The sequence below is a fragment of the Hippopotamus amphibius genome, chromosome X (genome assembly GCF_030028045.1).
Source record: "Hippopotamus amphibius kiboko isolate mHipAmp2 chromosome X, mHipAmp2.hap2, whole genome shotgun sequence".
Classification (NCBI taxonomy): domain Eukaryota; kingdom Metazoa; phylum Chordata; class Mammalia; order Artiodactyla; family Hippopotamidae; genus Hippopotamus; species Hippopotamus amphibius.
In genome coordinates, this window is record NC_080203.1 from 102,635,697 (window position 1) to 102,648,139 (window position 12,443).

Sequence of the window (12,443 nt, forward strand, 5' to 3'; positions counted from 1 at the left end):
TGTGCTTACTTGCCGTCCATATATCTACTTTGGATTATCTTTTCCAAATTTGTGAGGTGGTTTATTTTCTTATTTTGGAGTTTTGAGAGTTCTTTATGGATATGTGATTTGCAGATATTTTCTCTCCATCTGTGGTTTGTCTTTTAATTTTCTTAACATTACCTTTTAAAGAACAGATGTTTTTAATTTTGATGAACTCCATTTAACATTTTTTTTTTATGGATTGTGCGTTTGATGTCATGTCTAAGAAATCTTTGCCTACCTCAAGGTCACTAAGATTTTCTCCTTTGTTTTCTTCTAGATATTTTATACTTTGTTTTACATTCAGGACTATTATCCTTTTTGAATTGTTTGTCTTTAGTGTGAGGTATGGATCAAAGTTTTTTATTTATTGAGATATGAGTGTTTTATTGTTACAGCACTAAAGGAAAAGACTGTCCGTTCTGTACTGCATTGCTTCTACACCTTTGTCAGAAATCAGTACACCCAATATGTGTGGGTGTATTTCTGGACTTATGTATTCTGTTTCACTGATCTGTTTGTCTACCTTTATGCCAGTACCACTCTGTCTTCATTAATGTAGCCTTTCAATAAACCTTCAAGTCAAGGAGTGTTAGTCCTCCAAATTTTTCTTTTTCAAAGTTGTTTTTTATCTACTGGGCCCTTTCATTTCTATATTCATTTTAGAATCAGTCTGTTAATTTCTGTTTAAAAAGCCTGCTGAGACTGTGATTTGAATTGAATACAGTACAATGTATAGATCAGTTTGGGGAGAATTGACCTTTTAACAATATCGAGTCTTCTGATCCATGAACTTTAATTTCACTTAACAATATTCTATTGTTTTAGGTATTCAGATCTTACAAGCTTTTGTCAGATTTATACCTAAATATTTCATATTTTAATGCTATTACAAATGGTACTATATTTAAATTTCAGCTTCCAATTGTTTATATAATTTATAGTATAGAGAACTCACTTATCAGCTCTAATTGTTTTTTGAAGATTCCATTGGATTTTCTACATAGGCAGTCATTTCATCTTTGAATTGACCGTTTTACTTTTTTCTTCCCAGTCTGAATATCCTTGTTTTCTTTTTCTTGCCTGATTGCACTGGCTAGAATTTCCAATACAATAATGAATAGGAGTGGCAAGAGTGGACAGTATGGTCTTAAGGGAAAAACATTCATTCACCATAAAGTATGATATCAGCTGCAGTTCTTTTGTAAATAAATGCTCCTTATTGGGTTGAAGAAGTTTCCTTCTAGTTTCAGTTTGCTGAAAATTCTTACCAGGAATGGGTGTTGAATTTTGTCAAATACTTTTTCTGCATGTATTAAGATTATCATCTAGTTTTTCTTTTATGGTCTCTTAATGTGGTGAAATATACTGATTGAATTTTGAATGTTAAAACATTTCTATTCCTATGCTAAACTCTTTTTGGTTGTGATGCATTATACTTTTTACATTATATATTATTTGATTCAATTTGCTAAAGAATGTTTACATCTAGGTTCATGAGGGAAATTGATCTGTAGTTTTTTTTTGGTGTTTTTTGTTTTTTGGTAATATCTTTTTCTGGTTTTGCTATCAGCATAATGATGGTCTCATAGAATGAGTTGGGATGTACTCCCTATTCTTCAGTTTTCTCTGAGTCTATGAGAATAGGTATTATTTCTTCCTTTAATGTTAGGTAGAGTCCACCAATGAAGTCAACAGGGCCTGGAATTTTCTTTGTAGGGAGATTTTTAACTACATATATTGACTCTTAAATGCTAAAGCTTAGGAATGATGCATCTCACTTATAGCCAGAACCAGCCCCATGGTTCTGCCTAAGTGCAAGAAGGCTGGGAAATGTAGAGGAGCATATGGATATTTACTGCTCAGTAAATATCTGTGCCATAGGTCTTTGGAAAATTTATAGAAAATTAAGTCTACTTTGAGTAATTGTTCAAAGTTTAAAGTTGTGAGATGTAGCAACTATATTACTAAGCAGATGTGTCCCCTTCAACACTGCAAAAAACATTGCTTTTATCGTTCAACTCTGGAAATAAGATCACATTCTCTGTGCTGTGGCTCTGTTCTCTTCAGTGGAAACTCAGTTTTCTCCTCCTGTGGCTTCTGCTTCACATTGGTGAAGAAAGGATTTTATCCAAGTTAGGCTTTGGCAGGAAAAATAATTTCTAGATTGGATCCAAGATGAAAATGGTTCCTTGGCCTTATGGAAACACAAATACCATGACTCTTCCTGTCTTACATTATAAATATTCCAGTGTCTGCAGAAGCTTCTCTTGGCTGCTGAACTGTTTAAATATTTCATGTGCACCACTATTTAGGATACAAAACCCCACAAAAGTTTGAATTTTATTAAAACCTTCATATTATTAACACTAGCTTCTTTGGCATGTCAGATGAATATATTTGGTCATAAATTAAGAAGTTACTGGAAGTTACATCACTCAGGACACATGTCAAGATGCTGCAACAGAGAACTACTATTCAGTGGGTTATTCAAGGTATATGTTTCTCTCTCAGATCACAGTTCAGAAAGGGGCGGTCCAAGGCTAGTAAAGCCGCTCTGCCATCCTCAGTATAGGGCTTCCATTTATTTCATAGTTCAAGATGGCTTGGGTCCAGTTCTCATCATCTCCCAGCCAAGATTAAAGAGAAAGGCTCAGGAGAGCACATAAACCTTCTGTTGTAGGGGAACAAGTTGGAAATAGCATACATTACTTCTGCTTCGCTCCAATGACCAATACTTAGCCTCATGACCACACCAAATTGCAAACAAGGATGAAATATCATCCTGAGCTGAGAATCCAAGTGCCTATCTAAACCTGTATATAGGGGTGTGTGTGTGTGTATCTCCATTCTTTTTTAAAATATTCTTTTCCATTATGGTTGATCACAGGATATTGAATATAATTCCCTGTGCTGTACAGTAGGACCTTGCAGGAGTTCTGTTGTTAAAGAGAGAGACTGGATATTGATGGAAAGTGAGTAAGCTTTCAGGAGTGCACAGTTTGGGTGGAAATACAGAAGAAAACAATTTGGAAACAAGCAAAAGGAGGCCAGCTTTGAGTAGGGGCAGGGTGCACAGGAAATAGGCACTATAGGAACAGTCAGGGCACTGCTATTGGGTTAAAGGAAAAAAAAAACAAAACCTCCAACCCTTTTGTCATTTCATTTTTCTGTCACTTGTTCTAGATTCAAGGTCCAAATGACCAAGAAAAGATACCTACCTCACACTGTATTGGGGAAATAAGGAGGAATCAGATGAACGCGACCTCCTAAAACCCAGTGGGTGTCTACAATTGGAGGGGAAACCATTTGGGTTTCTCATACTACCAAATTTTTATAATAGGGAATGGTAGGTCCCCAGAAAGAAATTGGGATACCATTTAGGAAGGGTGTTGGACTATCACAAAACACATATCTACCGTATTAATCACTTTAAATATTCACCAGAATATTGGTACCATCTAATTTATCTGACTATTCCAAGAACAAAGTTGTGGCAACTATAAAGAAGTCATCATCATATCCCATATTCTGCCAGGACCTTGGTTTTACTGGTGCTTTTGTCACGTTTCTTCTACCTATGCCTTCTTTCCCATTCTTTATGTGCTTTTGCAAACCTTATTATCTGTTGCCTGAACTACCCCTTCTTGGCTAGGCTGCTTGGGATGCAAGTAATAGAAAATCTTAACTCAGCTGTTACAAACAGTGAGGACATGTCTAACCACCAATATCAAGCAGTCTAGGATTCCAGGTAGGCTACAGGTACCGGAGGTGTGGGCTCTTGTCCTGTTTCTCTTGCAGTTTTCATTTCTCCCTTCTCCATATGTGTTGGCTCAAGCAGGCTGTGAAATGGGTGATGCATTCCAGGCATCACATCCATACATAAAAACATCAGTGCAGAAGAGGGACTTCTCTTGTCTATATGATTCTTTTAGGGGAGTAGAGTGGGTGCTGTGATATGCTGCCTATATCCTGCCTCTGCAGGCTTTTTTTTTTTTTTTTGGCCGTGCTATATGTGGGATCTTAGTTCCCAGACCAGGGATCGAACTCGTGCCCCTTGCGGTGGAAGCACAGAGTCTTAACCACTGGACCACCAGGGAAGTCACCCTCTTCAGGCTTAAAGGAACTTATTTCCCCAGCTGCTGAGAGTGTTTCCTTCAGAGAGTCTGCAGCTGTCAGCCTGTTTTGGAAATGCTCTTTGCTGACTATAACTGTCTTCCCGAGTTCATGTTCCCTTCCTGGGAGCAGCCCATATCCAATGACTGTCACATACGTATAAAGGCCCAGCCTCCTCAACCCAACTCAGAACAACTCTACAAGACCATCTTCAAAGTTCCTTGTTGGGTTGACTGAGGCCTTCACTGAGGCTACATCATACCCCACTTCTCCTCCTGCCACATCTTGCTGCCTTTTATCTCACAGGATGTTGATCCCAAATATACTCCTTCATGACCCTTCTGTATGTTCATTGCCATCTCAGAGTCTGCTTTTTAGGGAATTTGATCTGCAACAAGAAGTGAATAAATCTTTCTCAGATATCCCCTCAAATTTCAGTGTGCTACTGTGTCTTATGCACTCGCTTAAACAGATTCCTAGTAGGGAGAACAGGACTGTCATGATTGGCTTAAACCAAATAGGACTTGCCTCTCAAGCGGGGGGAGGGGTTAAACTCCCCTAATTCTTGTGGAGTGAATGAGAAATGAACAAAACTGGAGCTGTACCAGAAGTGAAGATGCAAAGGATGGATGTTGGGTTGGCAGCCAACAGTGTCTGAGGCATCAACTTCTGCATCTAGATTTTCCTTCTTATTCATGGCGCCCTCTACCATAGTCATCTTCCTCAGAGACTGCTTTATTCATGTCACTGTCATGCTTTTAAAAAACCCTAAATGTGTATCTACAGATCATATTATAGATACTTCCAGTCTTTTCATTTTATTTTTTCTTGCTTCACCCTACCCAGAGAAACAACACATGCACATCAGCCACAAGGGCTTATTACTTACTATTTCACTACAGAAGGGATCCTGGGAAAGAAGGAAAGGAAAAGGGCACCCCTGGCAGTGTGGTGCAAATCAGGCTCTCCTAAGAGGCCATATTCCATTCTCCTTGAGAATCATTCACCTATAGCTTATAGGCTCTAGAATCAAGTGCGCAGCTTTTGGCTGCCTTTTAAGAACCTACATAATTTGGCTCCAGTTTTCCTTTCCAGCTGCCCATCCCACTGTCCCCCTATATGACTGTTCTGCTCTTGGCTTGTTGCAATGCACACCCCAACTTCTGTGTTTCTGGTCACATTGTTCTCTCTTCAAAATCTGTGCTAAGTTTCACCTCCTCTACAGTGGCTTTCCTGACCCCTCCAGTGTACTGTGACCTCTCATTGACCACACCACCCACAGTGTCACTCGGCAGACACTCAGAATTCACACTTTCTAAACCGCTAAACTGTCAAATACAGATATTTCTATATGCATTCCTAGTTTTTTTTCTAATCATATTTCGGTAGAGTTGAGTGATTCCAGGATGTGATCACACTATAATTTACTGCCACAGAGACACAGAGGTTCAATCACTTCAGGCACATTACCAGACAGAAAACAAAAGTCTATCAGGATCTTGATGCTAGAGAGTCAAGACCCATTACTTACCAGCAGAGCATCAGAACTTTTGAGATTCTAATAAATGCCTCAGTAATTTCTCACAAAAATAAACACAAAGAATGTGGAATCCTTGAATGCCAATAGTCTCTGGTAAATTCTTGAATCATTTCGTGTATGAGCAAGTGCAGTGCAGAAACCCCATGGTCTAACTCTTGGTATTTCCAAAGTGCCTTTGCACATAGTCAAATATTTGATGAATGGATGTTGAATCATCATTCATCATACTTTGAGTAATTAATTTTATAGTGAGAAACGTCACCTCAAATAAGCATCAAGAGATTACACAATTAGTTGTATTGAATGGTTCATTTAAACTTTCGTGTGGGAAAGTTATTAAACCTTGTACAAACAATAGAAAGTCATTCACTTATTAATTTACTTTAAAAGTTTTTTTTAGTACCTACTATGTGCTATTTGTTAGTGCTACAAATACAACGATGAAATCAGTGTCCCTACTTGTGTTAAAGAAATCATAGTCTGTCAGGGAATACAGATATTAGTTGAGTGATTTATACAAATAGATAAATACTATGGTGAATTCAAACCATTTACACAAATAGGTACACAGATAGGTATATGCTATGAATCACATGTCTTATTTTTTGTTTTTATTATTTTTAAAAATTTTATTGGAATATGGTTGATTTACAATGTTGTGTTTCAGGTGTACAGCAAAGTGATTCAGTTATACATATACATATATTCATTCTTTTTCAGATTCTTTTCTCATATAGGTTATCACATAATATTGAGTAGAGTTCCCTATGCTATACAATAAGTCCTTGTTGGTTATCTATCTTATATATAGTAGTGTGTGTATGTTAATGCCAAGTTCCTGATTTGTCCCTCCCCGCCACATTTCCCCTTTGGTAACCATAAGTTTGTGTTTGATATCTGTAAGTCTGTTTCTGTTTTGTAAATAAGTTTATTTGTATCATTTCATTTTTAAATTAGATTCCACATATGAATGATATGATATTTGTGTTTTTCTTTCTGACTTAACTTCACTTAGTATGATAATCTCTAGGTCCATCCATGTTGCTGCAAATGGCATTGTTTCATTCCTTTTTATGGCTAATATTCCATTGTATATATGCACCACATCTTCTTTATCCGTTCCTCTGTTGATGGACATTTAGGTTGCTTCTATGTCTTGGCTATTGTAAATGGTGTTGCAGTGAACACTGGGGTGCATGTGTCTTTTCAAATTTTCGTTGTCTTCAGATATATGCCCAGGAGTGGGATTGCAGGATTATATGGTAGTTTTAGTTTTTTAAGGAACCTCCATACTGTTCTCAATAGTGGCTGTACCAGTTTACATTCCCACCAACAGTGTAGAAGGATTCCCTTTTCTCCACACCCTCTCCAGCATTTATTGTTTGTAGACTTTTTTTTAAAAAAATTTATTATTTATTTATTGGCTGCATTGGGTCTTTGATGCTGCACACGGGCTTTCTCTAGTTATGGTGAGTGGGGGATACTCTTCATTGTGTTGTGCGGGCTCCTCATTGCGGTGGCTTCTCTGGTTTGTGGAGCATGGGCTCTAGACATGTGGGCTTCAGTAGTTGTGGCTTACAGGCTCAGTAGTTGTGGCTCACGGGCTCTAGAGCGCAGGCTCAATAGTTGTGGCACATGGGCTTAGTTGCTCCGTGGCATGTGGGATCTTCCTGGAGCAGGGATCGAATCCATGTCCCCTGCATTGGCAGGCAGATTCTTAACCACTGTGCTGCCTAGGATGTCCCTGTTTGTAGACTTTTTGATGATGGCCATTCTGACTGGTGTGAGGTGATATCTCATTGTGATTTACATTTCTCTGATAATTAGTGATGTTGAGCATCTTTTCATGTGCTTTTTGGCCATCTATATGTCTTCTTTGGAGAAATGTCTGTTTAGATCTTCTGCCCATTTTTTGATTGGGTCGTTTGTTTTTTTGAAGAAGCACATGTTTTAGTTATCTATTGCTGTGTAATGAATCAGCTCAAAATTTAGTGGCTTAAAACAACAAGATATTTATCTCACAGTTCTAGGGGTTAACTGGGTTCAGTGGGAAGTTCTTGGCGAGGGTCTCTCATGTAATCGTGGTCATACAGTGACTTGGGTTGGAGTCATCTTGAAGAATTCCTCACTCCCAGGTCTGGAAATTGATACTTGCTCTTGACTGGGGTCTCAGGTGGGCTCTCAGGTGGTTCATGTACACACAACCCCTCCATGTGGCTTTTGCACAGCGTGGTTGCTGACTTCCAAGAGCAAGTATCTTAAAAGAAAAAAAAGACCAGGCAAAAGCTGCATCTCCTCCTGTGACATAGCTTTGGAAGCACACTGTGTCGCTTCTGGCATAGTCACAGACCCACCTTGATTCGAGGGGAGAGAACACAGGGCTCCCTTGACGAGAGGAATATTCGACATCACATTGTAAGAACAACATAAGGGATGGGGAGGTACTTTGCAGCCATCTTGGAAAATACACAGCACATAAGACTTAAATTTATCAACTAGGGAGTCTGGGAAAGCTTCCCTGAAGTGTTAAGACAAGATCTGAAAATAAGGAGATGTTACTTAGAATAAGCAGTGTAAAATGTAAGCAGAAGAAAGAGTATGTGCAAAGACCCAGAGACAGAAAGGAACAGAGCACAGACGGAAAGTAAGTCAGGGTGATGGCAGTACTAAGAGTGAGGTAAAGGTGGTGAGAGTTGAGGCTGGATGAGTATAGACAGGGTCTGGACCAAACAGAGCTTTGTATGTTATGCTCAGAATCTTGTTCTCTCGTGTACATGTACTGGTAATCCAGCAAAGGGTTTTAAGCCATTGAGCAACGGTTTGTTCTGACTGCAGCAAATGGAAAGGATATTAAGGTTGCAGGAGATACAGGAGTGGATGCAGTGGACCACTTAGGAAGTCATTGATAGGGATCCAGTTGAGAAGTGATGGGATGGAGCATGGGCCAAGTGGCTGGGCAATAAAGACGGAGCAACATGGCTGGATTCAAGCATCATAAGGAGGAAAATACAGGACTTAGGGATGGGTTGGCTGGAGAGGAAGGAAGGAGTCAAGGATGAATAGTGGTACCAGTCACAGACACACAGAATGCTAGAGGACAACGAGATTTGCAGGTTAGAGGTTCTGAATCTGTTCACTATGTGTGGAGTTGGAGGTGTATTTGAACAATCAAGAGAAGTTATATAGTAAGGTCAAGCACCCATAGGAGAATCTAAAGGTACATATTTGTGAGTTCTTAATGTTTATCTGGTAATTAAAGCTCTGACTGTGGATGAGATCACCTAGGGAGAGAGTATAGAGATTCCCGTGGAATTCAGCATTCAGTGGTTGCCTTGAGACTGATGGGTGGCCAGAAACACTAAGTATCCAGAGATGTTGGAGGTATGATAGTGTGGTGTCCTGGAAGCTAAAGATTGTTCACGTTACTTGAAGTGAGAAGTGGCCATTAGTATTGAATGCTTCTGAGAAGTGTATAGAAATGAGGACTAAAACATGTCCATTGATGAAAACAACTTGCAGGTCATGACAGCAAGAGTTATTTCAGAGAACCAATGTGCACAGACCCAGATTGGAGTAGGCTGATGTGAGCAGAGAGTTTAGGCAACTTTTTTGAAAGGGAAAGAAAGGGTTGGAGGAAACTGTATAATATGAGCATCATGCAGAAGCGTCCATTTGAGAATAAGATATACCAACATTGGGCTTCATTTTACCAGATCATACAGCCTTCTTTTTTATTTTATTTTATTTTAATTAATTAATTAATTGACTGTGTTGGGTCTTCATTGCTGCGCATGGGCTTTCTCTAGTTGTGCAGGCTTTCTCTAGTTGTGGCGAGCAAGCACTACTCTTCATTGCAGCGCTCAGACTTCTCATTGCGGTAGCTTCTCATGTTGCTAAGCACACGCTGTAGGTTTGCAGGCTTCAGTAGTTGTGGCACGCAGGCTCAGTAGTTGTGGCGCATGGGCTTAGCTGTTCCGTGGCATGTGGGGTCTTCCCAGACCAGGGCTCGAACCTATGTCCCCTGCATTGGCAGGCAGATTCTTAACCACTGTGCCACCAGGGAATTCCCCATCCTCCTTTTAAAGAGAAGGGAGCATGAGGCAAGGGGGAAAAATACCTATATCTTATATGTTCCAGACAAACAGAATTTGGATCCATTCTGGTTTAGGAAGAGAAGGACCAGAGCAATGCAGGAAAGCTTCAAGCAGCCACTTAAAAAATATTACTGTAGAATCCCAATGCTGATAGCTCAGAATCTTTATTCGGCTTGGGTGTGTTCAACTCTTATGGGCCTTTGTGCAAGTCTTGTAACTTTTCCACGCGTCAACTTTTCTTTGGCTACTTACCAGGGTCAGAGAAAGGCTGATCCTTGAAAGGCAGATGGAACAAAAAGTCCAGCAGGATCCGACTAAATGAAGCATTTGATTAGTTATCGCTAACAGCATGATGCAACCCAGGGAGGACTATTAACTCATTGTTTCTAAACTTGGCTCGTTTTTGTACTTGGCTGGAGCCCTCATACCTCTGGCCAACAGCAGGGTTTCTGCATGTGCTCTGGCCTCCCTGAAGACCTCACAATGAGCCAGAAACTCTCAGGATCCAAGAGAGGTCTTTAGGAACAGGAGAGAGGGCATGGGTACAGCCAAAGGGAGAGGCAGCCTACGCTGTGCACACACATAGAGGGGGTGTATGTTAGCTGTTCCTCTTGCAGCTGGAAGCCCTTCTTTAGCCTCCAGGACTCATTTTCCAGTCCAAATCCTTGCTGTGATGCTGACCTTTGGGTTGATTACAAGAGTAAATGAAAGCTTTCCCTGTCCTCCAACACATCCTTCTGTGACTTGAAACATGTGACAAGTCTGTTACCTCCAGCAGATGCTTTCTGGATGAGTGAGCATTCTAAAAGGCAGAGGCCCCAGGGATGTGCCAGCATCAACAGAATCAGCAAGGATTCTGGGGAGAGGGGGGAGACAGTTCAATGGATGCAGCCTTCTGCAGGGGGTCAGTTGCACAGTCTTCAAAGTCAGCAGCCCTACAGTCTTGCTCAGAATAAAGGGTGAAAGGGCCAGAACTATCTCCACAGGGCCTTGAGCAGATCCCACTGGGCCAAAGACTGGGGTCTTCTTTGGGCAACCAATATCATCACAGTTGGATGCAGGTATATATCTGAGGATAGTCTTTTGGCAAAAACATCCCAGTCTCACACAAGTTACACTCCTTTTCTAGCCTCTGGAATACCAAGCGATTGTTTCCTCCTTACCACATTAAAGTATTCCTGCCTCAAAAGTGCTCTTGCCTCCTCCTCTGCACCTCTTTTAGGCTGCTGCAAACCATGTTATGATCCCAGGTGAGGGCTTTGAAGTCACTAGACTCAGTCCTTATAGGAGAGAGATTTAACTACAGGATCTAACTGATGTTTTCTCACTTTGTTCCACTTTCTGTCAACCTCTAGAACTGGGTCATGTTCCCTTGTACATAATTTCTACAAGTCTTATCTGGCAAAAAAAAAAAAAAAGCCTTTTCGCGCCTGGGACTCAGATGTTCCCTGTCAAGATCTGGAAGCTGACGTTCGCTATGGCTTCCTTCGCTCTTCCCTTTTTGACTTGTATTCTCCAAGCCTCTTTTTCCTTTTCTTCCTTTTTCTCCAATGTCCTCAAGGATCTCACCCACTACAGTGACTTCCGCTTTCACCTCCATGCAGGCATTTCAAATCTATACTCTTCTCCTCCTCTCTCCTATTGAATTTCAAATATCTTAGCACTAGACAGCCCCACATTGTTGGTCTACCTGCACTGCAATCTTCACATGTTCTAAACTAAACTTATTTTTCTCCCCACACTCACTCCTCCCTTGTATCAGTCTGAGTTCAGCCAGAGAAGCAGATATATATTGTGTAAGTCCAATATAGATTTGTTATGGGGAATCACTCTTATGCAATTGTGGGTGCTTACTAAGCAGTCTCTCTATGGTTGTTGTCTCTGAGTCTAATGCTGGAGCTTGAAGTTCACGGAGCAGGCAGTAGGGAAGGAGGATGTAAAGTGGAGGTGGGGGGCAGATCAAAGGTAGGTTAGAACCAACAAGCACAAGCTGGAGCCCCATGAGGAAGAACTGGAACTCATGTTCTTGTTGCCTCTGACCCTGGCCGTGAGAATCTCCAGTGGAAGTGGGGCTTTTCATCACAGAGTGAAACACATTCACCTGGCCTAGGAGTTGAAGAAGCTGAAGGAGGATCGGGGAAAGTAGAACAGTTGCAAGCCCAGCTGCTGCTTCACACCAACGAGGTAAGTCAGCAAATCGGCAATGTGTGTGAGCTACAAAATGGCCACTGCTTCTCTTCCAGCCTCCACATCTCCTGAGAATCTCCCCTAACTGGCAATAAGAGAGTGAATTCTGGGAAATGTAGCTCAGCCTAGCCAAGTTGACACATCACGAAGCCATTAAAATCCACCCCTAGTCAACTTGGCATCCATACACATATCCTTAAAGTATACTTAATATCTGAACCAAGACAATGCCAAAGTCCTGCTTCTGCCTAGCATTATACAACTATTCCACATACAACCAAAAAAGCTTTTCCCCAGAAGAGAATACCAAGGGGTTTTTTTGTGTTTTTTTTTTGTCCTTGGGTGATGTTCATTCTTTTCCAAGCTGATTCACATGCTTCCTTTGATATCTTTGAGATATAAAGTATTATTAATATATCTTGCGTTAGATGATAGGAGATGAGAAAAGAAAGAAAAAAATATCTAGTTAATATGTGTACAAACGT